General features: G+C 47.5%; 1 protein-coding gene across 1 annotated transcript in view; it reads right to left on the bottom strand.

Annotated features, from left to right (window-relative positions):
* LOC140396918 (pleckstrin homology domain-containing family A member 2-like) overlaps window positions 1-4,793 on the bottom strand; it is a 152,380-nt gene extending 147,587 nt beyond the window's left edge. Inside the window, exon 1 of the mRNA XM_072485847.1 lies at window positions 4,403-4,793. The gene's annotated coding sequence lies outside the window, so the exon portion shown is untranslated. The remainder of the gene's footprint in view (window positions 1-4,402) is intronic.
* Between the last annotated feature and the right edge of the window lie 19,874 nt (window positions 4,794-24,667).

The following is a 24,667-nucleotide window of genomic DNA, read 5'->3' as shown; positions in this document are numbered from 1 at the left end:
CACCAACTTCACAAAATTCACAGAATCTTTACAGTGCAGAAGGGGGTCATTCGGCCCATCGAGTCTGCACTGGCACTCTGAAAGAACATTCTCCCCATTCCCACTTCCCTGCCTTATCCCTCTGTCATAAACCGCATGAGGTCAAGGGGGAAACTATAATAAATCTCCCCATGGGGCTAGAGGAGTACGAGCTTACCCGGTAGTGGGCAGAGGCCCACTCAGCTGAGACTCGTTAAACCAAGCATAAAAGCCGGCCCGAGCAGGGACTTGGTTCTCCCAACGGCAACTGTGATTTGTACATGGTTACTGTCGTGGGCAGACTTTGGATGGAAGTTAACGGAAAAACGTAGAAGTTCAATTATGGCAGGTTTTTCAGGGAGTTTCCTGTTGGCGAATTCCCCACGACAATCAAATGACAGTTAGTCACTTTTTGGGGCTCTGGGGAGTTTCTCACCAGTTTAGCCCACACTTAGAATTTTTTCAGCACTAGGGAGCTGAACTCAGAGATTGGACCGCCATTTTGAAAGGGTGCCCCGATGTCTAAGTGAGCTTGTTCATCCCCCACACATCAACCCATGGGCAATGTCACTCCCGGCACACCTGAGCACTACCCCATGCCACCGGCGCCCCCCCCCCCCCCCCACCCCCAGGTGAGGACAGCCCGCGATGGGGTCCTGAGGGGGATCCCCCCTCTTCAGGCCCCCACAGCTCCATATAACCCCCCCCCCTTCCAGGACCCCCACCCATCACTCCCCAACCTCCCAGAGGCCCCTACTTATCTGCCATGCAACCCTCCATCCTCTTTTTATGGACATGGCCCCCCTCTGACCCTTGGCAGTACCACCCTGCCACCCTTCTACTGCCACTCTGGCAACCAGGCAGTGCTCCTGCCAGCTTGGCAGTGCTGCCTAGGGACCTTGGCAGTCCAAGTTGTCAGCTGAGCAGTTCCCTGGTGCCCGTTTCAGGGGGAGAGCAAGAGGACCATCCTGAGCTATACCCCGGGGCCTCCGCTGACCCACAAAATGTTCCAGGTTCCATTCCACCTGGTCCATGTTTGTGTGGACCAGTACTGAACGGCACCTGGCTACAGCCTCGCTGGGGAGGCCGGTAAATCCCGGGTAAGGGCACCTAAGTAGGTTTTAAACCTACTTACGTGCATGCCATTTGGTACCCCAATGCCTCACAGGACTTATGTAGGTCCCGCGAGGCGGGAAGGCTGTGGGAAGCCTGTGAGAGATCTTTCCTGGGAACTACCATGCACATTGTGCTCTTGCCTGAGTGCAACGTGGCCATAAAATCACAGCCTTTATGTTTAGTTACAATAAATCCTTGTGGTTCTTACCACTGGCTTCCTTGCCCATTAAACCCTGTCACCTTGCACATTCTTTCTTTTCAGATAGCAATCCAATTTTGAAGACCTCAATCGAACTTGCCACCACCACCCTTTCAGGAAGTTTTTTTTTCAGACTCCAACCACCCTGTGGGTGAAAACATTTTTCCTCACATCACTTCTCCTTTTGCCCATTAATTTTAATCTGTGTTCTTTTTTTTTTCCCACCCCACCCCCTATTTTAATATGTGTTCTTGATATACTCCTGAGAGGAAACAGTTTCTCACCATTTACCCTGTTCATACCCCTCAGGATCTTGAATACCTCTGTCAAGTCACCTCTCAGCCTTATTTTCTCCAAGAAAACAGACCCAACCTCTCCTCACATCTGCAGTTATTCATCCTTGTCATCATGTTTGTTAATCCCCTCTGTACTCTCTCCAATCCATTCATATCCTTCCTCAAATATGATGCCCAGGACTAGGCGCAGTCTCATAGAACATAGTGCAGAAGGAAGCCATTCAGCCCATTGAGTCTGTACCGATACACTTAAGCCCTCACTTCCACCCTATCCCTGTAACCCAATAACCCCTCCTAACCTTTTTAGACACTAAGGGCAATTTAGCATGTCCAATCCACCTAACCTGCACGTCTTTGAACTGAAACCGGAGCACCCAGAGGAAACCCATGCAGTCACGGGGAGAACATGCAGACTTCGCACAGACAGTGACCCAGCGGGGAATCGAACCTGGGACTCTGGCACTGTGAAGCCACAGTGCTAGCCATTGTGCTACCGTGCTGCCCTCAAGCTGAACTAGCATCTTATACAAGTTCAACATGACCTCCTTGCACTCAACTCTCGATTAATAAAACCTAAGCTACCAAGTGCTTTATAAACTGCTCTCTCAGCATGCCCTGACATCTTCAATGATTTATGGACATGTGCATTGACTCTTTGTTCCTGCACATGCTTAAGAGTTTTTCCTTTTGTATTATACTGTCTCTCCATGTTCTTCCTGCCAAAATGCACCACCTCACACTTTTCTGCATTGAACTTCATCTGTCACTTGTCTGCCCAATGCACCAACATGTCAGTATCCTTTTGAGAAAAACAATTATTTATCACTACCCTGTTTCCTCACTGAGCCATTATGCTTCATGACGCACATTGGCTTCTGGTCAATCAACACTTGATTTTAAAATTTTCATCCTTGTTTTCGAATATCTCCTACCTCTGCACTTTCCTCCAGCCCCTCAAACTCTGAGTTCTGAGTGCTACTCCGATTCTCCTGAACGTGCTCGATTTTCATTGCTGCACCATCGACAGATATACCTTCAACTGCCTGGGTCCTAAGCTCTGGAATTTCCACAGTCAACCACTGCACCTCTGATCTCTCTTTCCTCCTTTAAGGCACTCATTTAAAACCCATCTCTTTGACCAATTTTTTTGTTCATCTGTCCTCATATCTCCTTATGTTGCTCAGCATCATCATCAACTTTCCTTTGATAATGCATCTTGGGGTATTTTGCTGTGTGAAAGTCCCAGTACAAACACAAAGTTATTGCTGTTTAACCTGGTGTTGTAAGACTTCTTAAAGTTATTGCTGTTGTTGAACTGTAATGACCATGGCTTAAATTTGCATTATTTTTATCTTTCAATCTTCAGTTGCAAAGCAGGTAGGTGACCAACTCCTCCTGCCTCCACTACTGACAGCCCTTAATAGATAAATAGCTACATCAGACAAAACGTGATTCTTTCACACAAATAAATGTTGCACCTATCTCAGTAATATCAGACGTGCCTGCTGACTGATATCATTACTGTGAATTTTGTGTTGATTTAACAGGAGGCTGTGCATCATTTGGGTGTGACATATTTGCCTCATGGCTTGTGTGAAAGTTATGTGGTGTCAATCGCAGACCCATTGCTGTGATTGGATATATGCATTCCTAACGGTTCCCCATGTTACACTTGAAGCACGGTCAGAAACTCGGAACATGGGAACAGGAAGGAGGCCATCAAGCTCTCGCACAAACCTGCTCAAAACTTCAATGAGATCATGGTTAATCTGCGATCGAACTCCATGTACCAATTTGTCTCCTGTCCCTTGGTCCCTGTGGTTACTGAAAATCTATCAATCTCAGATTTCAAATTAATAATTGACTCGTTATCAATTGGTGTTTGTGGAGGACAGCTCCAAACTTCTATCACCACCCGTGTTCTCTCACTTCACTTCTTGTCAGGTCTGGCTGGGGATTTTTCCTGACCATGCCTCCTCATCCTCAACTTCTCAACCAGCAGAAACAGTCTGTATCTCCGTCTAACCCATCTGGTCCTCCTCAATATGTCCAAGAGGTTGACAGAATTCATCTTGAACCTTCTAAGTTCCAGGAGATAGAAACCCAGTCTGGAGCAGAACCGTGTATCAATCAATCACTCTGCTGAACCCGCCCTGCGCTCTCTCCGAAGCCAGCAGCACATCCTTGCGAAGGCGTGGTGCCCAGAAGTGGCTCTAGGTGTGGTGGTGAATGCACGGTGAAAGAATGACTTGACCTCTGCCCGACTTGCTGCATTCTCAGCTCTCTGGCTACAAGAGTCCAGCACCCCATCAGCCTTTCTGAATTTTTTCCTGCCCTGGTCCGCCACATTGTAACCCTCTGTTGCCACCTCGGGCACACCTGGCCACACCCTAAGTCTCTGGACACGAACTTGCCAATTGCAGAGATCGAGAGAGAGAGATTCTCTCCGTTGACCTACAAGAGCCCAGTTTGGCTGGTCCGTGCCCCAAATTTGGAGCTGCACACGCCTGCCAAGCTGTCACATACAGGCCATCAAAAAAAATCAAATGGGTGCAAAACCCCCCAGTAGAAAAATTGCAAACCCAGGCAGGACGAGGCAAAAGGCGCGCCAGCTCCTTTGCCACGAAGTTGGGCTGGCAGCTTGGAGCTCCTCTGCTGAGAGCGGCCCGGCAGCAGCTTGACAAGTACAAGCGTCCACACACGCTTCTCCTGCCCAGGCAGCTTAACACAAAACAAAACAAAAAAAAACCGGATGCTTTATCCATCAACTTACCCAGATGAGAAACGGCAATCTGTTGCATGCAGCAAACACTTTGGAACGTGGCTGATCAGAATGTGGAGCTGAAACTCTCTCTGTCCCCCGCCAAAAAAATAAAAACCCTTTTCTGCAGCGGGGTTGCAATATGTGTTCTCTCTCTCGCTTTTTCCGGGTGAAATTTACATGAAGACAGCAGTCGCTAACCAACCCAACCCGGATGTCAACGTTAACTATAAATGGAAACTGGTAACTGTAAGATCAGCCCTGTGTGTTTTTTTATCTCTCTCTCTGAGAAGTGAGGCCAGATTATTTGAGCTCCAGATTTAAAGAGGCAAAGGGGAGGAAGAAAGCGTCACACGAGTTTTTTTTACCGAGTTTCTATGCAATTTAGCTGGATAGGGGAGGCGTGTCACAGAGTGGAAATAGCCAGCAGAAGTTTAAAAGTGGGTTGGACTTCACTGGTGGGTGCGGTTTAGCGAAAGATAAAACACTCCTTCCTCTGACTGACTTCCCCAATTTTTTTTGGTAGGGTGGGGGGAGAGACCCTTTGCAAAACTTATGCAGAGGGCTGCCGCCAGCGTTGTTTCGCCTTTCCCCCGGGAGTTTTATTTTCAGTAACTTTCACCGAGACAACAGCGATTAACCGAGAGACTTTTGGCAAGACGGTGTTATCTGTCCCCTCAAGTCAGCAGTTGTGAATCCCTGAACCTTGTTTGCAGCCGTGAAGGCAGCGCGCATTGTTTAGAGGAGGAACTGCAAGCTGGAGTGGTATTGACGGAAGGAGCCAGAGGGAGAATTGGGAGGAGGAACAATTACTTTAGACGTTGTTGCGATCTGTAATACATTGCCTGAAAGGGGGAGCAGATTCAACTGCAACTTTCCACATGAGAATTGGGGCAAACGCTTGCAGGGATGACCTATACAGAGCAATGGGAATAATTGGAGAGTTTCTGCAAAGAGCCAGCACGGCCGCGGTGGGCCGAATGGCCTCCTCCTTTTGCTGCATCTACGATTTCAAGATGCACTTGCACCAATTTGTGCTCAGCGGAGCGAGTTAAGCCAGCCCGTGGAGCTACATTAGATTGTTTTGAATCTATTGGTGCAGGCGCACGGTGCAGGAAAAATGAGAAGATATTTCACTAAATAGGTTCCCAAAGCAAAAGCATTGTAAATGTATACCTGGCACGGCTTGGGAGGTTAATCATTGGCAGACTTGTGCCGTTGTCATGCATCTGCACCTTAAAAAGCACCACTGCACGTGAAGTGCAGCCAATTGACAAGTGGAAAGCAAGAGCCGGTTCTGGCCCCTCTCATTCTCCCTTCCCACAACCTGTATCTGCGCTGTGTCCTCGCAATCAGAGCAGTTCATCCCAAGAACCAATAGTTAGAAAATGCCATGTGTTGGACATAAGTGCGAATGCACGGATATGTGGTCTGCAGAACTGACGTGTGAATTATGTGTCGATGGGTGCATCCTTTCGGTGTGTGACTGTGATGGGTGGGTGTATGTGCCACATGTATTCCATGCAAGTGTGCTGAGATGGTTGGGGTTGGGCAGTTTCGGCTATTTTGATTTTATTTGATGGTAGTTTTGACCATGGAAAGCTGAAGTCACCAAAATCATCCATTCTGAGCAAACTGAAGATGGACCTCTGAAAGCTGCCTCAGTTCAATTGTGTGTGCCCCCATGTGTGTCAGAAGTGCAAATATCTATGCGAATACCAGGTCCCTAATAAATTCTTATGTGTAAGATTTTTTTTCCGCAATATTGTGTCAAAGTGTTATAAACACCCAGCAGTTCAGTTTCAGATTTTGTCTTCCTAGTGTTGGTGTACTGTACGTCTGGAGACAATTCTTTGAGGTGTAAAACAGTAGAATGATGTGCTTGTGGTTACAGATGTGCCACTGGTATGAATAATGTGAGGTTCTGAATTAAGGATGTTACACAAAAGGCTCATTGCACAACATCAAAGTGTGATGAAGAGTAATTTTTCCGCAAGTTTGGTCCCTGTATTCTACATAAGCTTCATGACTGCATTGATGTAAATGCATAATGTATACACACGTCTACCATGGAAATATTATTTGCGTTGACATCATTAGGATTTTGTGTATGTATATATATATATATATCTGTGCACATATGTATCTGCAGTGGCAGTTGTAATTATATGTTTCCAACACAAGAAAGCTGAGCTATCCTGCACATTTCCTTTTTTTCTATTCTTTCTTTCTGCTGAAACATATTCAAGCAGCACAGATGATTCAGATTACTATGGTTACAGTAAAGTTAGGCATTGTGCCCTACATAAGCACTGGTGTGATCATTTACACTGCAATCATTCTGTTCAAAAGTCTTACTTGCTGAAAAATCAGAAGGCTTTTGAATATGCTCCATGCTCTTAAACTGTGATAAAGCTGTTGAGGGACATGTGGTTTATAATCTGAATTTAATACATTTTGTCAATAATTCATCAGTAAGAATTTCATGAAATAACTCCTCCATCATTCAGCGTGAAATGGCATGCTCATTAATTTGGATCATCCCCTGTCCAACAGCCCTTAGGTTTTTCACTGATGACTGCACACTGATGTTTCTGTGGGTAGCCTCCAGACTTAACCTTAAAACTTGTATTGAGGAGCGCACAGTGTTTAGACTGTTGTCTGTTCCTGGTTGAGATCAATGTAATTTCATGATCAGCTGTATTTTCATCAAGGCAACCACTAAGTCTACTCCCCCAAGACCCAAGCAACTGAGGCTGCTCATGGTTAAGACATGGCAAAGCGTTATCTCAGATAGAAGTAGATGAGTTCATGTGAGAAAGCCTGGGCGTTGTATTTTCAAGATCAGAGGACAAAAGATGCAATTCAGCAAGGCAACCCAATTCTACTCCCCCGAAAACCAACACACTGAGTTACTCATGTGTAGCAGTGGCAAAAACATATCCAGAGGCAGTTGTAACTCAGCTCAGGCAGCAGACACTGTCTGGTTAAGTGTAACCTTCAACTTCCTGTTCAGTCACTCAGAATTTGCATATGACTGACCAGGTGCCTGAACACTCTTCATTTAAACCTTGATGAATATGAGTGAATCTGAATTCACCCCAGGACATTGCTTTAACAGTTTACTATCCATTACAGTCATATATAATCTTGTTGAGGTGTACAGTTACTATTCCTTTCACAATGCTTTTCCAAGGCTGTTGGAAACTTACACCAATTTAAGACAAAAGCAATTTCTTTAACATTTGTGAACTGGATGTAATAAACAGTCGTGTGAAGGATACAGCACTATCCTAGTGTTATGGATTTGTTACCTTCAAATTTGACTATTCCAAAGCCCTCCTGGCAGCCTTCCCAACTTCCACCCTCTATAAACTGCAGCACACCCAAAACTCTGCTGCCACATTTCCTAACTTGTAGAAAATCCCATTCATCACTCCTGTGCTCACTGACCTACCATGGTTCCTGGTTCAGCAATGTTTTGAATTCAAAATTCGTATTCTTGTGGCCAAATTCTTGCAGGGCCTTGCCACTCTCTACCTCTGTAACATTCTTCATGCTGATAAGCCCCTGACATCTCTGCACTCCTCCACTTCAGTCCTCATGTGTCCTTGATTTCCATCTCCTCAACATTGACAGCCGTGCCTTCGACTGCCGAGGTCCTAAGCCTGAAGGAATCCCAAGCTTAAACCTCTCTATCTTTCTCCCATACTTTCCGATGATCCTTAAAGCATACCTCTTTGACCGAATGTTTGATCACCTGTTCAAATATCTCCTCACCTTACTCAGTGTCAGGTTTTATTTAATAATGCTCATTTGAAGTGCGATGTTCACAATGGTGTGTAAAAGCAAATTATTGTTGCTGGCTGTGTTTGCCTCTCTTTTCTCCAACACAGACTGTATCAATATGCAGAGGACGTGCCCTTCCAGGATCTGGAAGGACCACCTCCTCAGAGGCACTCCGATATGATGCCGACCGCAGAAGAAGAGAAAAGTAAGAAACATGGTTAAAAAGATTTTGAAAACACAGTCATGTGTTCCCATAAAAGTTGGATCAGCATGTTGAGGATTGACTGTCTCGCCTGGGTTCTCTGTTTCTGGTACAATTCCCATATTCATGCACTCTTCTTACCCCCCAAGGATACCTGTTATGAGGTTGAAACAAAAACAGAGAATGCTGGATATATTCAGTAGGTCAGACAGCATCTGTGGCGGGGGTAACAGTTAAAGTTTCGACTCCGGTTGCGGCTATGCCTAGGTAGGTCGCATGCACGTTCGGCAGCTCCCGCCGGGAACAGACTTTTGGGCTCTCCAGAGGGGCCCCAACGGCAATTGTTTGATGGCTTCCAGTGTGGGAAGGTGACAGCAAGGTCCCCCTGACATTAAATGGATTGGACCAGGAGTGGAGCGGTGAAAAAAGTGATCTTGGGGCAGCGAAAAGTGCGAGGGAGGAAAAACAAGATGGCGACTGGTGGAGACCAAGCAGCATGGGCGCAGTGGTCGCAGGAGCAGCAGGAGTTTCTTAAACGCTGCTTTGAGGAGCTGAAGACAGAAATGCTGGCGCCAATGAAGGCGGCGAATGAGAAGCTTGTGGAGACCCAGAAGGCCCAAGGGGCGGCGATCCGGGAGAAGCGGCAAAAAGCCTCGGGGAACAAGGATGAGACCTTGGGCCTGGCAGTGAAGGTGGAGACGCACGAGGCGCTGCACAAGAGGTGGGCGGAAAACTTCGAGGACCTGGAGAATAGGTCGAGGAGGTAGAATCTTCGGATTCTGGGTCTCCCTGAAGGAGTGGAGGGGCCTGATACCGGGGCATATATGAGCACGATGCTCAATTCGCTGATGGGTGCGGGAGCTTGCCCAAGGCCCCTGGAGCTGGATGGGGCACATCGGGTCCTGGCAAGGAGACCCAAAGCCAACGAGCCGCCAAGAGCTGTAGTGGTGAGGTTCCACCGCTTTATGGACAGAGAGTATGTCCTGAGATGGGCCAAAAAAGAGCGGAGCAGCAGGTGGGAGAACTCAGAGATCCGAATTTACCGGGCCTGGAGTGCGAAGGTGGCTAAGAAGAGAGCTGGTTTCAATCGGGCTAAGGCGGAGCTCCACCGAAAGGGGGTGAAGTTCGGTATGCTGCAGCCAGCGCGATTGTGGGTCACGTTCCAAGATCGGCACCACTATTTTGAAACGCCCAATGAGGCATGGAACTTTATACAGACTGAAAAGTTGGACTCAAATTGAGGGTTTGTCGTGGGGGGATGTTTACTGTGTTCACTTTGTTTATTATGTTTGGGGAATGTTTGAGTGCTGGGTGGGGATGGGTGAATGGATTTGGTGTGAGGGCTCTGGGAGAGTGTGGGCGTCGGTGTTGGAGGGGCAGGCCCCCACGGAGGAAGAGGGGGAGTGGAGGCCCGGGGATGGGGAGTTGGGGTAAGGCCGCAAAATAGAGCTGCGCCAGAGGGGGTGGAGCCGGCTCAGGAAAGCGCGGGCTTTTTCCCACGTTAGGGAAGGATGGGGGTGGGGCCGGGGGGGAAGGGCGGTGCTGGAGAGGAGCGCACACTGACTGCCAAGGGGAGGGGCGATTCTCACACTGGGGGGTCGATGGAATGGCGGGCGAGGCCGGGGTCAGCAGGAGTCAGCTGACTTACGGGAGTGTCATGGGGGGAGCAAAATGGCTAGATGTGGATCTCGCGGGGGGAGGGGGGGAAACAGGGTTGCTGCTGCATTGGCCAAAGGGGAGCTGGAAGTAGGAGAGGTAGTCGGGGCGGGGTCCGCCGCCTGGGGAACCGGAGGGTGCAGGAGGCGCGGGCACGTGGCTGGCCTAGAAAAGGAGATGGCTAGTCGGCAGGGGGGGGGGGGGGGGCGAGTAGCCCCCAATCCGGCTGATGACTTGGAATGTGAGGGGCCTGAACGGGCCGGTCAAGAGGGCCCGGGTGTTCGTGCACTTAAAGGGATTGAAGGCAGACGTGGTTATGCTCCAGGAGACACATTTGAAGGTGGCACATCAGGTTAGGCTGAGAAAGGGATGGGTAGGGCAGGTCTTCCATTCAGGGCAGGATGCGAAGAACAGAGGGGTTGCAATACTGGTGGGGAAGCGGGTGTTGTTTGAGGCAATGAATGTTGCAGTGGATAATGGAGGTCAATATGTGATGGTGAGCGGTAGGTTGCAGGGGGTGCGGGTGGTGCTGGTGAACGTATATGCCCCGAATTGGGATGAGGCCGGATTTATGAAACGCATGCTGGGTCGGATTCTGGATCTGGAGGTAGGAAGCTTGATAATGGGGGGGATTTCCAACACGGTGCTGGACCCAGCACTGGACCGCTCTAGGTCCAGGACGGGTAAGAGGCCGGCTGCGGCCAACGTGCTCAGGGGGTTTATGGACCAGATGGGGGGAGTGGATCCATGGAGGTTTGTCAGGCCGCTGGCCAGGGAATTTTCCTTCTTTTCCCACGTCCATAGAGCCTACTCCCAGATAGATTTCTTCATTTTGAGTAGGGCGCTAATCCCGGAAGTGGAGGGAACGGAATATTCGGCCATAGCCAACTCGGACCACGCCCCGCATTGGGTGGAGCTGGAGTTGGGGAGGAGAGGGACCAGCATCCGCTGTTGCGCCTTGATGTGGGACTATTGGCAGATGAGGAGGTGTCCGGGCGGGTGCGGGGGTGCATTGAAAGATACTTTGAGGCCTACGACAATGGGGAGGTGCAGATGGGGGTAGACTGGGAGGCGCTGAAGGCGGTGGTCAGGAGAGAGCTAATCTCCATTCGGGCCCACAGGGAGAAGTGAGGGGCGGGAGAGAGGTTGGTGGGGGAGATTTTAAGGGTGCACAGGAGGTATGCAGAGGCCCCCGAGGAGGGGTTTCTCAGGGAGCGACGGAACCTCCAGATGGAGTTCGACCTGTTGACCACAGAGAAAGCAGAGGCACAGTGGAGGAAAGCGCAGGGGGCGACGTATGAGTATGGGGAGAAGGCGAGTCGGATGCTGGCACATCAGCTTCGTAAGACGGAGGCAGCGAGGGAGATTGGTGGGGGGAATAGAGGTGCGGAGTGCGGTGATAGAGGGGGGAATACGGTGCGGAGTGCGGTGAGAATAAACAAGGTATTTAGGGACTTCTCTGGGGATCTGTACAGGTCTGAGACCCAAGCGGGGGAGGAGGGGATGCAACGATTCTTAGATCAGCTGAGGTTCCCGAGGGTGGAGGAGGAGGAGGTGGCTGGTTTTGGGGCGCCGATTGGGCTGGAGGAGCTGGTTAAAGGATTGGGGAGCATGCAGGCGGGGAAGGCCCCGGGGCCAGATGGGTTCCCGGTTAATTCTACAAGAAATACAAAGACCTGCTGAGCCCGTTGCTAGTGAGGACTTTCAATAAGGCGAGGGAGGGGGGGGAACCTTGCCCCCGACAATGTCTAGGGCGCTGATTTCTTTGATCCTGAAGCGGGACAAGGATCCACTGCAATGTGGGTCGTATAGACCGATCTCGCTCCTCAATGTTGATGCTAAGTTGCTGGCAAAGGTGCTGGCTACGAGAATTGAGGACTGTGTCCCGGGGGAGATCCATGAGGACCAGATGGGATTTGTGAAGGGTAGGCAATTAAATACAAATGTGCGGAGGCTCCTCAATGTGATTATGATGCCCCCGGTGGAGGGGGAAGCGGAGGTAGTGGCAGCTATGGACGCGGAGAAGGCCTTTGACCGGGTGGAGTGGGAGTATCTTTGGGAAGTGTTGCGGAGGTTTGGGTTCGGGGAGGGGTTCATCAGCTGGGTCAGGCTGCTATATAGAGCCCCGGTGGCGAGTGTGGCTACGAATCGGCGGAGGTCGGAGTACTTTAGGCTGTACCGGGGGACGAGGCAGGGGTGCCCCCTGTCCCCCTTGTTGTTTGCACTGGCAATTGAGCCTCTGGCCATGGCACTAAGGGAGTCCAGGAAATGGAGGGGACTGGTCCGGGGGGAGAGGAACACCGGGTGTCGTTGTATGCTGACGACCTGTTGCTGTATGTGGCAGATCCAGTGGAGGGGATGGCGGAGGTCATGCGGATCCTAAGGGAGTTTGGGGACTTTTCGGGGTATAAACTCGACTTAGGGAAGAGTGAGCCCTTTGTGGTGCATTCAAAGGACCAGGGAAGGGGGATAGATGAGCTACCGCTGAAGAGGGCGGAAAGGAGCTTTCGGTACCTAGGGATCCAAGTAGCTAGGAGTTGGGGGGCCCTGCACAAGTTCAATTTGACGCAGTTGGTGGAGCAGATGCAGGAGGATTTTAAAAGATGGGATATGCTGCCACTCTCACTAGCGGGTAGGGTGCAGTCGGTCAAAATGACGGTCCTCCCGAGGTTTCTCTTTGTGTTCCAGTGCCTTCCCATTATGATCCCCAAGGCCTTTTTCAAACGGGTAAGTAGGAGCATCATGGGTTTTGTGGGGGCGAATAAGACCCCGAGGGTGAAGAGAGTGTTTCTGGAGCGTAGCAGGGACAGGGGTGGGCTGGCGCTGCCGAATTTGTGCGGCTATTATTGGGCAGCCAATGTGGCGATGATCCGTAAGTGGGTAATGGAGGGAGAGGGGGTGGCGTGGAAGAGGTTAAAGATGGCGTCCTGTGTGGGCACGAGCCTGAGGGCGCTGGCGACGGCACCGCTGCCGCTCTCGCCGACAAGGTACACCACGAGTCCGGTGGTGGCGGCGACGTTGAAGATCTGGGGGCAGTGGAGGCGACACAGGGGCGAGGTGGGAGCCTCGGTTTGGTCCCCGATTCGGGAGAATCATCGGTTCGTCCCGGGAAGGATGGATGGGAGGTTTCGGAGCTGGCATCGGGCAGGGATTAGAAGAATGGGGGACCTGTTCATCGATGGGACGTTTGCGAGCCTAGGGGCGCTGGAGGAGAAGTTTGGGTTACCCCCGGGAAACACTTTCAGGTACATGCAAGTGAGGGCGTTTGTGAGGCAGCAGGTGAGGGAATTCCCGCTGCTCCCAGCACAGGGGATTCAGGACAGGGTGATTTCGGGTGTATGGGTTGGAGAAGGCAAAGTTTCAGCGATTTACCAGGAGCTGAAGGAAGAGGAGGAGGCCTCGGTGGAGGAGTTAAAGGGCAAGTGGGAGGAGGAGCTTGGGGAGGAGATAGATGAGGGTCTGTGGGCTGATGCCCTGAGTCGGGTTAATTCTTCCTCCTCTTGCGCCAGGCTCAGCCTAATACAGTTCAAAGTTACTCACAGAGCGCATATGACAGGGGCGAGGTTGAGTAGGTTCTTTGGGGTGGAGGATAGATGTGGGAGGTGCTCAGGAAGCCCGGCAAATCACGTCCATATGTTCTGGTCGTGCCCGTCACTGGATGGGTTTTGGAGGGGTTTTGCGAGGACTATGTCCAAGGTGGTGAAAGCCCGGGTCAAGCCGAGCTGGGGGTTGGCATTATTTGGGGTAACGGACGAGCCGGGAGTGCAGGAGGCGAAAGAGGCCGGTATTCTGGCCTCTGCGTCCCTGGGAGCCCGGTGGAGGATTTTGCTATTATGGAAAGATGCGAAGCCCCCTTGTGTGGAAGCCTGGATCAATGACATAGCAGCGTTCATCAAGCTGGAGAAGATAAAGTTTGCCTTGCGAGGGTCTGTGCAAGGGTTCCTCAGGCGGTGGCAACCGTTCCTAGACTATCTCGCGGAGCGTTAGGAGGAGGTCAGCAGCAGCAGCAGCCGGGGGGGGGGGGGGGTCTTTTGGGGGGAGCGTTTGGGTGGGTGGGGGGGGCTTCCCTATTGGTGCTTTTAAATGTCATATGGGGGGTTATTGTATATGGGGGAAATCCAATGTATAATTTTTGATTGTTGTGTTCTTGTTTCTTTCTTTTTGTTGGGGGGGGGGTCTGTTGAAAATCTGTTGAAAAATTTGAATAAATATATATATTTTTTAAAAACAGTTAAAGTTTCATGTCGATGGCCTTTCGGCAGAACTGGCAAAAGAGCGTTCACCCTGTTTTTCTCTCCACAGATGCTGCCAGACCTATTGAGTGCTTACAGCATTCTCTGTTTTAGTTTCAGATTTCCAGCCTCTGCAATATTTTGCTTTTGTGATTTAGAGGTTGCCCATTTAAACTGCAGATTTCAAAGCAATGGAAGCATTTCTTCTTCTTGGTTCATGAAAGGGTGCAAAGGAGCTGTGCTGGAGCTGTGCCCATGTGTGCAGCTCATGAATAATCATTACAGCTGCTCACCACTAATTTAAAACTTTATCACAAATGTTTTCTCCCCTGTGCAGATTAATATCCTGCCCCCACTCTTTTATTCCTGTGTATAAGGACTGTGGATTGGCACAAGGTGATCACATTTCACCGTGGCTCTACTGATGCAGAGCTTGTGGAGGGGGTGGGTGAGGAAGCTAACTGAAATCATGTTCTTCTTTACTTGGAGTTGATCTTATAAAATGTGACAAATCCTCCTGAAGAGAGGGCGGGGGGCGGGGGGACAACATGAAATACAGCAAGTTTGTGAATGATTACCCCATAATCGTTTGCGTCGATAGATCTAACTTGCCCAGAGCTCAGTTTTATTTCCCCCTTCCCCCTTGGGTTTTGTTATTCACACTCTGACTCGTGCCCACTAGTGATTCAGCTTCCCTCAAACTGCCATTTTGACAGCCTTTTTTTCAGCAGAATTCCACACAGTGTGTTTGACTGAAGTAGCAATGGTTGTCGTAGTAACTAGCTGCGACTGTCAGGTCACGTAGCAGCCTTTCGCCTAACTGCAGTGCGATCTGCTAAGTTTGTTCTCGTGGTCGGCCTGTTTCCCTGTACGTTTCCTGAACTTGTTTGACTGTCTGAAAATAAGTGGCAAACTCTTATGCCGTTTTGACTTTTTGCTAAAGTGGTTTATATAATGTATTTTGTTTACTAGTGGAGAAAACTGCTGCAACGATAGCACCCCTGGTGGCTTAGTTAGATGTGGTACAGAGATGAGGTACGTTCAAAGTTCAGCCCCCGGTCTGTGAAGAATGATCTCTCATTTGGCTGCCAGTAGCTATGAACCTTGTTTTAATATTTATTTTTAGAACTTGAACAAGGCAATCAATATTTATTGCCTACCTTGACAGAAAATTACAGAGAATCTACAGCACAGAAACAAGCCATTCAGCCCAACTGATCTATGCAAGCATTTATTCTTCGCACTCACTATCTTCTACCCATTTCATCTCACTCTATCAACATATCCTTCACCCCTTTCTCCTTCCTGTGTTTTTCTTGCTTCCCCTTACATGTAGCTATGCTAATCACTTCCACTACACCTTGTGGTAGAGTTCCTCATTCCAACCACTCTTTGGGTAAAGAGGTTTCTCATGAATTACAGAAACGAACAGACGGATTAGGAGCAGGAGCAGGCCACCAACCCCTCGAGCCTGCTCCGCCATTCAATGAGATCATGGCTGATCTAATTTTAACCTCAACTCCACATTCCTGCCTACCACCACCCCCCAATAGCCTTTCACCCCCTTCCTTATCAAGAATCCATCTACTTTTGCCCTAAAGATACTCAAAGCCTCTGCCTCAACTACCTTTTGAGGAATTCCAAAGATCCACAAGTCTCTGAGAGAAATGCATTTTCCTTTCTGTTTTAAATGGGCATCCTAAATAGTAAACATCCTTTCCACAGCCACCTGCCAGGACCATATATGTTTTAATCAAGTCACCTCTTACCCTTCTAATAATAATAGCTTATTGTCATAAGTAGGCAAGTTACTGTGAAAAGCCCCTAGTCGCCACATTCCGGCGCCTGTTCGGGGAGGCCGGTACAGGAATTGAACCTGCGCTGCTGGCCTTGTTCTGTAATACAAGCCAGTTGTTTAGCCCACTGTGCTAAACCAGCCCCTATACTTCAAAACTCCCGCGGAGGCAAGCCTATCCTGTCCAACCTTTCCTCATGAGACAAACTGCCCATTACAGGTACTAATCTAGTAAACCTTCTCTGAGTTGCTTCCAACGCATTTACATCCTTTCTTAAATAAGAATATCAGTACTATTCATAGCACTCTGGACGTGGTCTCAATGCCCTGTATAACTGAAGCATAACCTCCCTACTCTGGTGTTCAACTCCCCTCACAATAAATGATAACATTAAATTAGCTTTGTAATTACTTGCTGCACCTGTGATCCGTGCACTAATTGGATTGATTTGATTGATTGACGATTATTTTATATTTATAGCCCCTAGTTCGGGTCTTCCCTATTTTCATAATTATCTTCATAATTTTAAAGACCTTTGTCACATTGTTGTTGGTGGAAGCTTACTGTGCACAATTTGGCTGCCACATTTCCTATGTTACACATTGATTACACTTCAAAAGTATTTCATTGGCTGCAAAGCACTTTGTGATGTCTGGGAGTCATGAAAGGTACAAAATAAGCACAGGTCTTTACTTTTTCTATCAGATCATCCCCCAAACCTTCTAGAGAACATATCCACAGCTTGTTAGCCTTTCCTAATAAGAAAATCAGTTGTGACACCATTCTTGAGAATCCTTTTTGTACCGAATGCCTCAATATCCTTTTTATATTATGGAGATCAGAACTGTGCAGAAATGTCCCTGGGCGAAGAACCACATAGTCTGGTTCTGGAGACATGTGCAGCGGAGACTGGGTCATAGTAGCAGCTTCTCTTGCCTGTAGGATATTATTGAATCATTGGTGTAAATATGTTGATCAAGCAGCTATGCTTCCTTCAGGTATCTGCTCATCAATGACCTGGTAATATTCGATTCCATCTTTCCACATTGAGCTCACTTCGCTGTCTCAGCAAACAGGAATATGAAGGAGCAAAATAGTTTTTTTTAATTTTTACAATTCAGGGGCAATTTAGTGGGGCCAGTCCACCTACCCTGCACATCTTTGAGTTGTGGGGGTGATACCCACGCAGACACGGGGAGAACGTGCAAAAACCCACACGGTCAGTGACCTGGGGCCAGGATCGAACCCGGGTCTTCAACGCCATGAGCCAGCAGTGCTAACCACTGCGCCGCCCTTTGAAGGAGCAGAATCAAGCCACCTTTCACTTTTTCTTTGCAATCGGGAAACCTGTAAGGTAAAATGTGCATCTGTGGATATTAGCTGATTATGGTTTTGTGCCATCTGAGATGCTTTCCACAATCAATAGGCTACCGCCATTCACAAAGGAATGTACTTCATGTACTTCAAGATTTCATGAAAAGATAATTATGGATAAAGAAGGCAATTCAAACAATTTCAATTCAACCATCCAGAGCGTCTGCAGTGTTCAGTGTAACAATCCCGGAGTTTCAGTCCTAGCTGTTCTTTCCAGAAGTACATTCCAGAGGCCAATCATTCTTAGTGTCAGGAGCAGAATTCAAGAACTTGGAGGGGGACAAACCCTTTCAACTTCCTGTTCATTCATTTCACTGGCCATGAAAGCACCAAGCACCTTGTGCCAGATTTTGAAATGAGGCTTCTGCTCCACTGAGCTCTTATACCTTGGGCACTGAGGGGGAAAGCCTACCCTTTATTGACCTAAGGGCTGGTTTGGCTTAGTGGGCTAGACAGCTAGTTTGTGATGCAGAACAGGCCAGCAGCGTGGGTCCAATTCCCGTACCAGCTTACCCGAAGAGGCGCCAGAATGTGGCGGCTCGGGGCTTTTCACTGTAACTTCATACTTGTGACAATAAAAGGTTATTATTATTATGAAGAGTGACGTATGGAAGGCTGCATCCAATGCTGGAACTGTATGCCAGTAATCCTCTTCAGGACAAGAGGGGAAGGGGTGGGGAAACTTTTAAAAAGGTAAACAACCAAAATTATATTTCATGTTTCGACCATGGAAAATATATTTCTTCTGTTTTGGCTTCAGTTTACACCTATTGCTGATCTGAGCAGTCAGGTAGCGTTTGATATTCACGGAGCTCTGAAGTGCATGCCAACGTCCTGTCATTCAAGTGTTCACCTTACACCCAGGTAGAATTGAAGACATCAATCAGAACTGAGGAGCTAATTGAGGTGAAAGATGATATATAAGGATTGGAACTTGTTCTAATTTATTGGAAATATTGGGGGTAGAAACACTGAGAACAGACTCCTGATGAAGCTATTTATTGATAAGAAGGTTCAGTTGTTGTTTGAGCACAGTTTCAAATTCTGTCTCAAGCATTCCCTAAATGTCACAGGACACAGGTGAGAAATAACCTGGGAAAGAGTAATGCAGAGAAAGGATACGATTAGCCGTCTTGTGGCAGGGTTAGACAGCCCAGCTAATGGCTCTAAGTAATGTAACTAAATTATCTGAAGGTGATACTTTGCACCAGCAATTGTATCTTCTTGAGTCCTTTGTGTTTATTCACAGTTTCATTTGGGTTTTTCTCTGCTTGCATTATGTGATTTTCAGAAATTTGAGAACACATGATGGAAGTTTACCCATAAAGTGGAGAGCACAATACATATGTGAACAAGAGCATTTATACCAACTGATAGATGCAAAGACCAATGCTAGTTAACATTGTGCTGTCTCTGCTAATGAGACTGAACTGAGATAATTTCAGACTTTGACTAAGGAAATATCTGCTCTCATGAGGAGGTTATTGGTGTTTACCAACATCGCAAAAAGTCCCGCATGTGAGAAAGTGTTTCCACCAAATTACATGATTATGTGATTTGTCTAACTGGAACAAAGCGTGTATCTTTCAACCAATGTTTCATGCAGCTACCAAAGGGCGCTGGTTATCTTCAAGTCTTTGCTATTTTTAATTGGAAAATCTGCATTCACAGCTGGACAGTGATAGATTTAGAACTAAAATAACAATTTTCAGCACAGCAACTAGAAATTAGATACATTTCCACCTGGGACTAGTAATCATGGCTCAGTTTGTAGCACTCTTGCCCCTGAGTCCAGGAAGTTGTGGGCTGAAGTCCAACTCCAGAAGTTGAGCATAAAAATCAAGTCTGCACTGAGGGCGTGCGGCACTGTTGGAGGTGTGATTTCCTGTATGAGACATTCAGCTGTGCTCCTGTAAGCCCTCTTAGGTAGACATAAAAGGTACTCTGTCACTTTGTTGAAGAAAGTCCAGTTGAAATCTCATCAAGTGAGTAAGTAATCAATTACATTAAACTATTCTCACAGACAGCAAACCAGGAAATTAAAAGTGCTGTCCCGACTTCTAATTTCAGTTTTCAGATAGTGCCAAAAATTATGATTCAATTAAGACAGAAGATAAAATAAAAATAAACTTTATAACTAACATTTATTATTTTAAAATATGTGAATGTTAAAAATCATAACAGAAAAATTTGACATTTCACAAATATAATATTAGTTGTTCAGGGCCAATGAGGTTTTTTGACAGTATGTATGAAATTAGTATGCTGTTAGCCAGCTGCACTTCATTCAACAAGGAACAACCTTTTCAATTGTTCTTACAGCAAGGCTAACAACATAAAGATGGAAGGTTTTGTCAATTTTCTGATTGCTTGGAGATTGCAGTGGGGAGAACCTCAACCATGCATCCTCTGGGATGAGCTGAGAATTATTAACAACAGCTTCTGGATTTCTGTGTTATTCTAAAAATGTGCTGATGATTTCATTCACACTGCACAGCCCAAGCTGATGTGAGGCACCAACATTAGTGAGCACAACTCATCAAGTAGCTCCGAATATTGTACTGCCACTCGACTTGTTCCCTCTTCCCAGTGACTGAACCTTCACAAGCTGGCACTGAATGTGAGCTGCAGGGGAAATGTTAGACAACATCATCTTTCTCTGGCTGAAGAAAGTTTTGTGAAGAAAACTTTCTGAAAAGAGAGCAGGACACATTTCTTTAAAAAATAGATTTTCGGGAATGTCAGATTTGAAATGCTCGTCATGTGGTTTCAATAGATAGGCAAAGGAATTTATAGAATCCAGACACTTATAAAATGAGTGCACGCGCTCAGACATGATGGATTATGTTTCATCTGCTCAAAAGATGTTTGTGAAATTACACAGTTGGTGTTCGGAGTTTAAAACAAGTTTTTCAGCCTCACAGCACAATGTTGAAGTGAGGACTTTGATAGGAATGGCTCATTAGTCAAATATATATACGGGCTATATGGTAACACAATGGTTAGCACTGTCGCTTTACAGCACCACGGTCCCAGGTTCGATTCCTGGCTTGGGTCACTGTCTGTGCAGAGTCTGCACGCTCTCCCCATATCTGCGTGGGTTTCCTCTGGGGGCTCCAGTTTCCTCCCACAAGTCCCGACAGATGTGCTATTAGGTAATTTAGACATCCTGAATTCTCCCTCTCCGAACAGGCGCCGGAATGTGGCGACTAGGGGCTTTTCACAGTAACTGCATTGCAATGTTAATGTAAGCCTACTTGTGACAATAAAGATTATTATTATTATATAGAAAGGTAGGGTGGGATTTTCTGGCCCTTTCTGCCAATAGGATCTTCTGGTCCCACTGAAGGTGAACCCAGGGGCGGGACAGGCGTGCCACACAAAATGCCATAGACTTTGGTGGGACCCGTTGCTGGAAAATCCCACTCGTAGACATTTCAGCACATAAGGGGGCCAGTTAGCCCATTCTGTTGGTGTTGGCTTAGTCCAGATTAGGAGCTATCCACACTAATCCTATCACCCTACTCTGTCTCGGTGACATTTACATTTTTGCCTTTTACTGTTATTCACCTTTGCAATTCCACTTTTAGAAATATGTGCAGCTACACTTCCAGATCTCTATTCCTCCACTCGATTGGGAAACTTCCCATTCCAACAGGATGTCCGCCCTCTTCCAATTCCAAAAATCTATTGCTTCTACTTGGTCAACATTGAATATGATTTGGCCTCAAGTGCACAAGGATGAGCAACAAAGTTGGTTGTGTAAAACATCTGATGTGTTCCAGGATAGGGAACCACATTTCCATGGTGCATGAATGGCGACCTACAAACTCCGCTGCTTTTTACAGCAACTTGGAGATGAAATGGTTGCCTCACCACCATCCCCTCCGCCACCTGCCCTAATGCACCTCAGATATTTCTTGTTAATCTCTCCCCAACGACCCCCATGGAAATTACAAACAGAAAATAATTTTCAGGAAGTTTCCTCATTTGAGTGTGTCCGAGTATGTTAGTTTACACGGAGTCAAGGCAATGTAAAATAGCTATACCTTTTCAGTATAGGACCTAATAATTCAGATGCAACGTGTTCAGCAAGATTGCTCTGCTCCAAGTGCCTGTAGGTTTCTGATGTGGAACAGATGATCTTTGTGCTGAAGCTGGGAAATGAGCAGAGTCATCACTGACAATGAACACAACTGACACCAGTTGCGGGGTCTGGCTGCATTATGGGCAGGAGGAGTGTTTCCACCCTATGTTCAGCTGCTCAAAGCTAGTGAGGGAATTCAGCCTGTTTTATTTTGGTGCTCCCAAATCACCTTTCACTTGTTCTGTACTGTCAGCTATGGGAGACAGACCGATACATACAATAATACTGACAGAGGACTGACAGACATCAGAACTATCACAGAAATGAGAACAGCTGTTGCTCCCACTACCGTTCAGGAGTTTATACTCACTGCAAAACTTGTTCTAAATTAGTTTGCAGGCCCTGACAGAGGTCAGGAATGGTTTGCTTGGACAGCCAAATCTCTGGAGACACATGGGCGAGACAGATGCACCCACGCATGAAAGTATCCCTCCGCCTCACTTCGGTCCCCTGCTGTGAATTTGCATTGCAACAGCATTCTAAAATCCTACTTTTTCAATGTGTCCACAGTCGAGATATGGCCATTTGTCCTTCTGGACACTTCAGATCTTATTTAATCAGGCCTCCAAGTAATTTGGTGTAGATAGTTTTGTGAGCTAAGTTAAGTATCTTCTAATGCACCTATAAGAAGTGCTCCCATGTTACATTTGAAATGAAATGCAAAATGCAGTGCAATTTTGTGATTGTCTCATGCGATGTGGGCACAGCTGGTAAGGTCAGTGTTTATTGCCTATCCCCAATTTCCCTTGAACTGAGTTGCTTCTCACCCATTTCAGAGGGCTGTTAAGAGTCAACCATGGGTTGGATTTTCCTCCCCCTCTGGGGTGCGTTCGGCAGTGATGGAGGTCTGTGGCCAACGGCAAGGTCTTCTGGTCCCGCCCTTGGCAATGGGGTTTCCTGCTGAATCCACCCTTCAGCGCTGTGAAACCCGCGGCAGGGGAACACCATCGGCAGGACTGTAAGATTGCGCCAGTGTGAGCAGCCAGAGAATCCTGCCCATTGTTACTATGGATCTGGAGTCATATGTAGATCGGGTTAGAATGGCAGATTTGGTTACCTAAAGTGACATTAGTAAATCCAACAATCAATGATAGTTTCATGGTCACCATTACTGAGACAAATTTTAAATTCCAATTTTTGTTACATTGAATTTAAATTCCACCAGCTCCCATAGCGGGATTTGAATCCGTGTCCCTCGAGAATTAGTCTGGGCCTCAGGATTACTAAAAGTAAAGTCACCTTAGCCCCAGGTGACCATAGGCTGCTTTCTCCTTTGAGGGGGTGAGCTAACCAGTGGTGATTTAACCTGAGGACCACCACATCTAAGTGAGGGATAAAGTTGAGAAGGCGGGGTCTTCATGAATAACCTCAGCCGGAACAAGAATTGAACCCACACTGCTGGGCTTGCTCTGCATCACAAACCAAATAAGCTAAACTAATCCAGTGACATTATACCTACACCACCATCTCCTGATTCTAATCGGATGTGCAGTATGCTGACTGTTTCCTTGTTCATTTGCAGTTATTCATGCCTGCGAATGTTTTTTTCCATAGGGAGTGAAGCTAATAGGGCAGTGGGAAATTAGTGTGTGATTGAAGCATAGTGTGACTTTTTAATGGTAAATGAGGCATGGTAGGCCACTGGCAGTGCTGTGCATGTGGAGGAGTACAGCTGCCGATTCGGGCAGCAGTCGGGCAGCATGGTAGCATTGTGGATAGCACAATTGCACCACAGCTCCAGCGTCCCAGGTTCGATTCCGGCTTGGGTCACTGTCTGTGCGGAGTCTGTACATCCTCCCCGTGTGTGCGTGGGTTTCCTCCGGGTGCTCCGGTTTCCTCCCACAGTCCAAAGATGTGCAGGTTAGGTGGATTGGCCATGATAAATTGCCCTTAAGTGTCCAAAATTGTCCTTAGTGTTGGGTGGAGTTACTGGGTTATGGGGATAGGGTGGAGGTGTTGACCTTGGGTAGGGTGCTCTTTCCAAGAGCCGGTGCAGACTCAGTGGGCCGAATGGCCTCCTTCTGCACTGTAAATTCTATGATAATCTTTGATTGTGGGACAGTCTGTTAGCGCAGCTGCAGGAATTATTGCAACCCTGTAGTACTATGACCAGAAGTATATCAGTTGTAGTTTTGTGGCTAAATAAAATTTCATAAGCACAACTTGTGAGTAATCATGGGCTTATCAAGGAAGGCCAGGTGTGAATTGTTGCCCTTTCATGACCTGTTATTCTACAATTTGCAATGACTCCAGGAGTTCGTTACCTTGGATGAAATAACAAAATGTTTCCTCATCCACTGAAAACTTTAATCTGCTTTTATTTGCCATTATGCTTACCAATTGATGCAAATTCAGACTACAAGTCCAAACTGCAACTCCAATACCTTCCAAAAGCAAGAGGTAAATGCTGTCCTTGCTGAGACTGATACCTACCCAGTGAACCTTGCCAATTGGTGCAGAGACGAATCCATGAATGGGGCCAACTGTTGATTGACAGATTCTCTTCTCATTGGCAGCAGCAGACTCATGTCATGTGACAATTCTTAAACTCACCTTTAAGAATTGGATGTTTAAGCAGTGTACCTTTAAGAAAACAGTGATGTCATAGAGTGGGTGGAGCTCAGCTCAGTTCAGCCATTTTGAAGTTTCAGTTTTGAAAAGTGCCTGGCTGTTTTGCTGTGAGCTGCTTAAAAGGAGAAAGCCAGTTTGATACAGCAGCTTGAGAAGTTCTGGTTTGCTGTGATCTGCTTGAAGGGAGAAAGCCAGTTTGAAAAAGCAGCTTGGGTGTGTCTGTGTATTTCCAGAGAGCTGCAGGAAGAAAGCAAGGTGCTGGAGCTGAAGTCAACCAAGCATATATATATAACGGCACGAATCAGTCTGGCATCGCGCCGCCCCAAAGGTGCGGAATTCTCCGCATCTTGGAGGGCTGAGCCCTCACCTTGAGAGGCTAGGCCTGCGGCGGACTGATTTCCGCCCCGCCAGCTGGTGGGAAAGGCCTTTGGTGCCCCCCCAGCTGGCGCGGAAATGACTTTGCCGTGCGGCGCATGCGTGGGAGCTTCAGCGGCCGCTCACGGCATCCTC

Source organism: Scyliorhinus torazame, chromosome 20 (assembly GCF_047496885.1).
Source record: "Scyliorhinus torazame isolate Kashiwa2021f chromosome 20, sScyTor2.1, whole genome shotgun sequence".
Classification (NCBI taxonomy): domain Eukaryota; kingdom Metazoa; phylum Chordata; class Chondrichthyes; order Carcharhiniformes; family Scyliorhinidae; genus Scyliorhinus; species Scyliorhinus torazame.
This window is presented reverse-complemented; position numbering and strand designations above follow the sequence as displayed.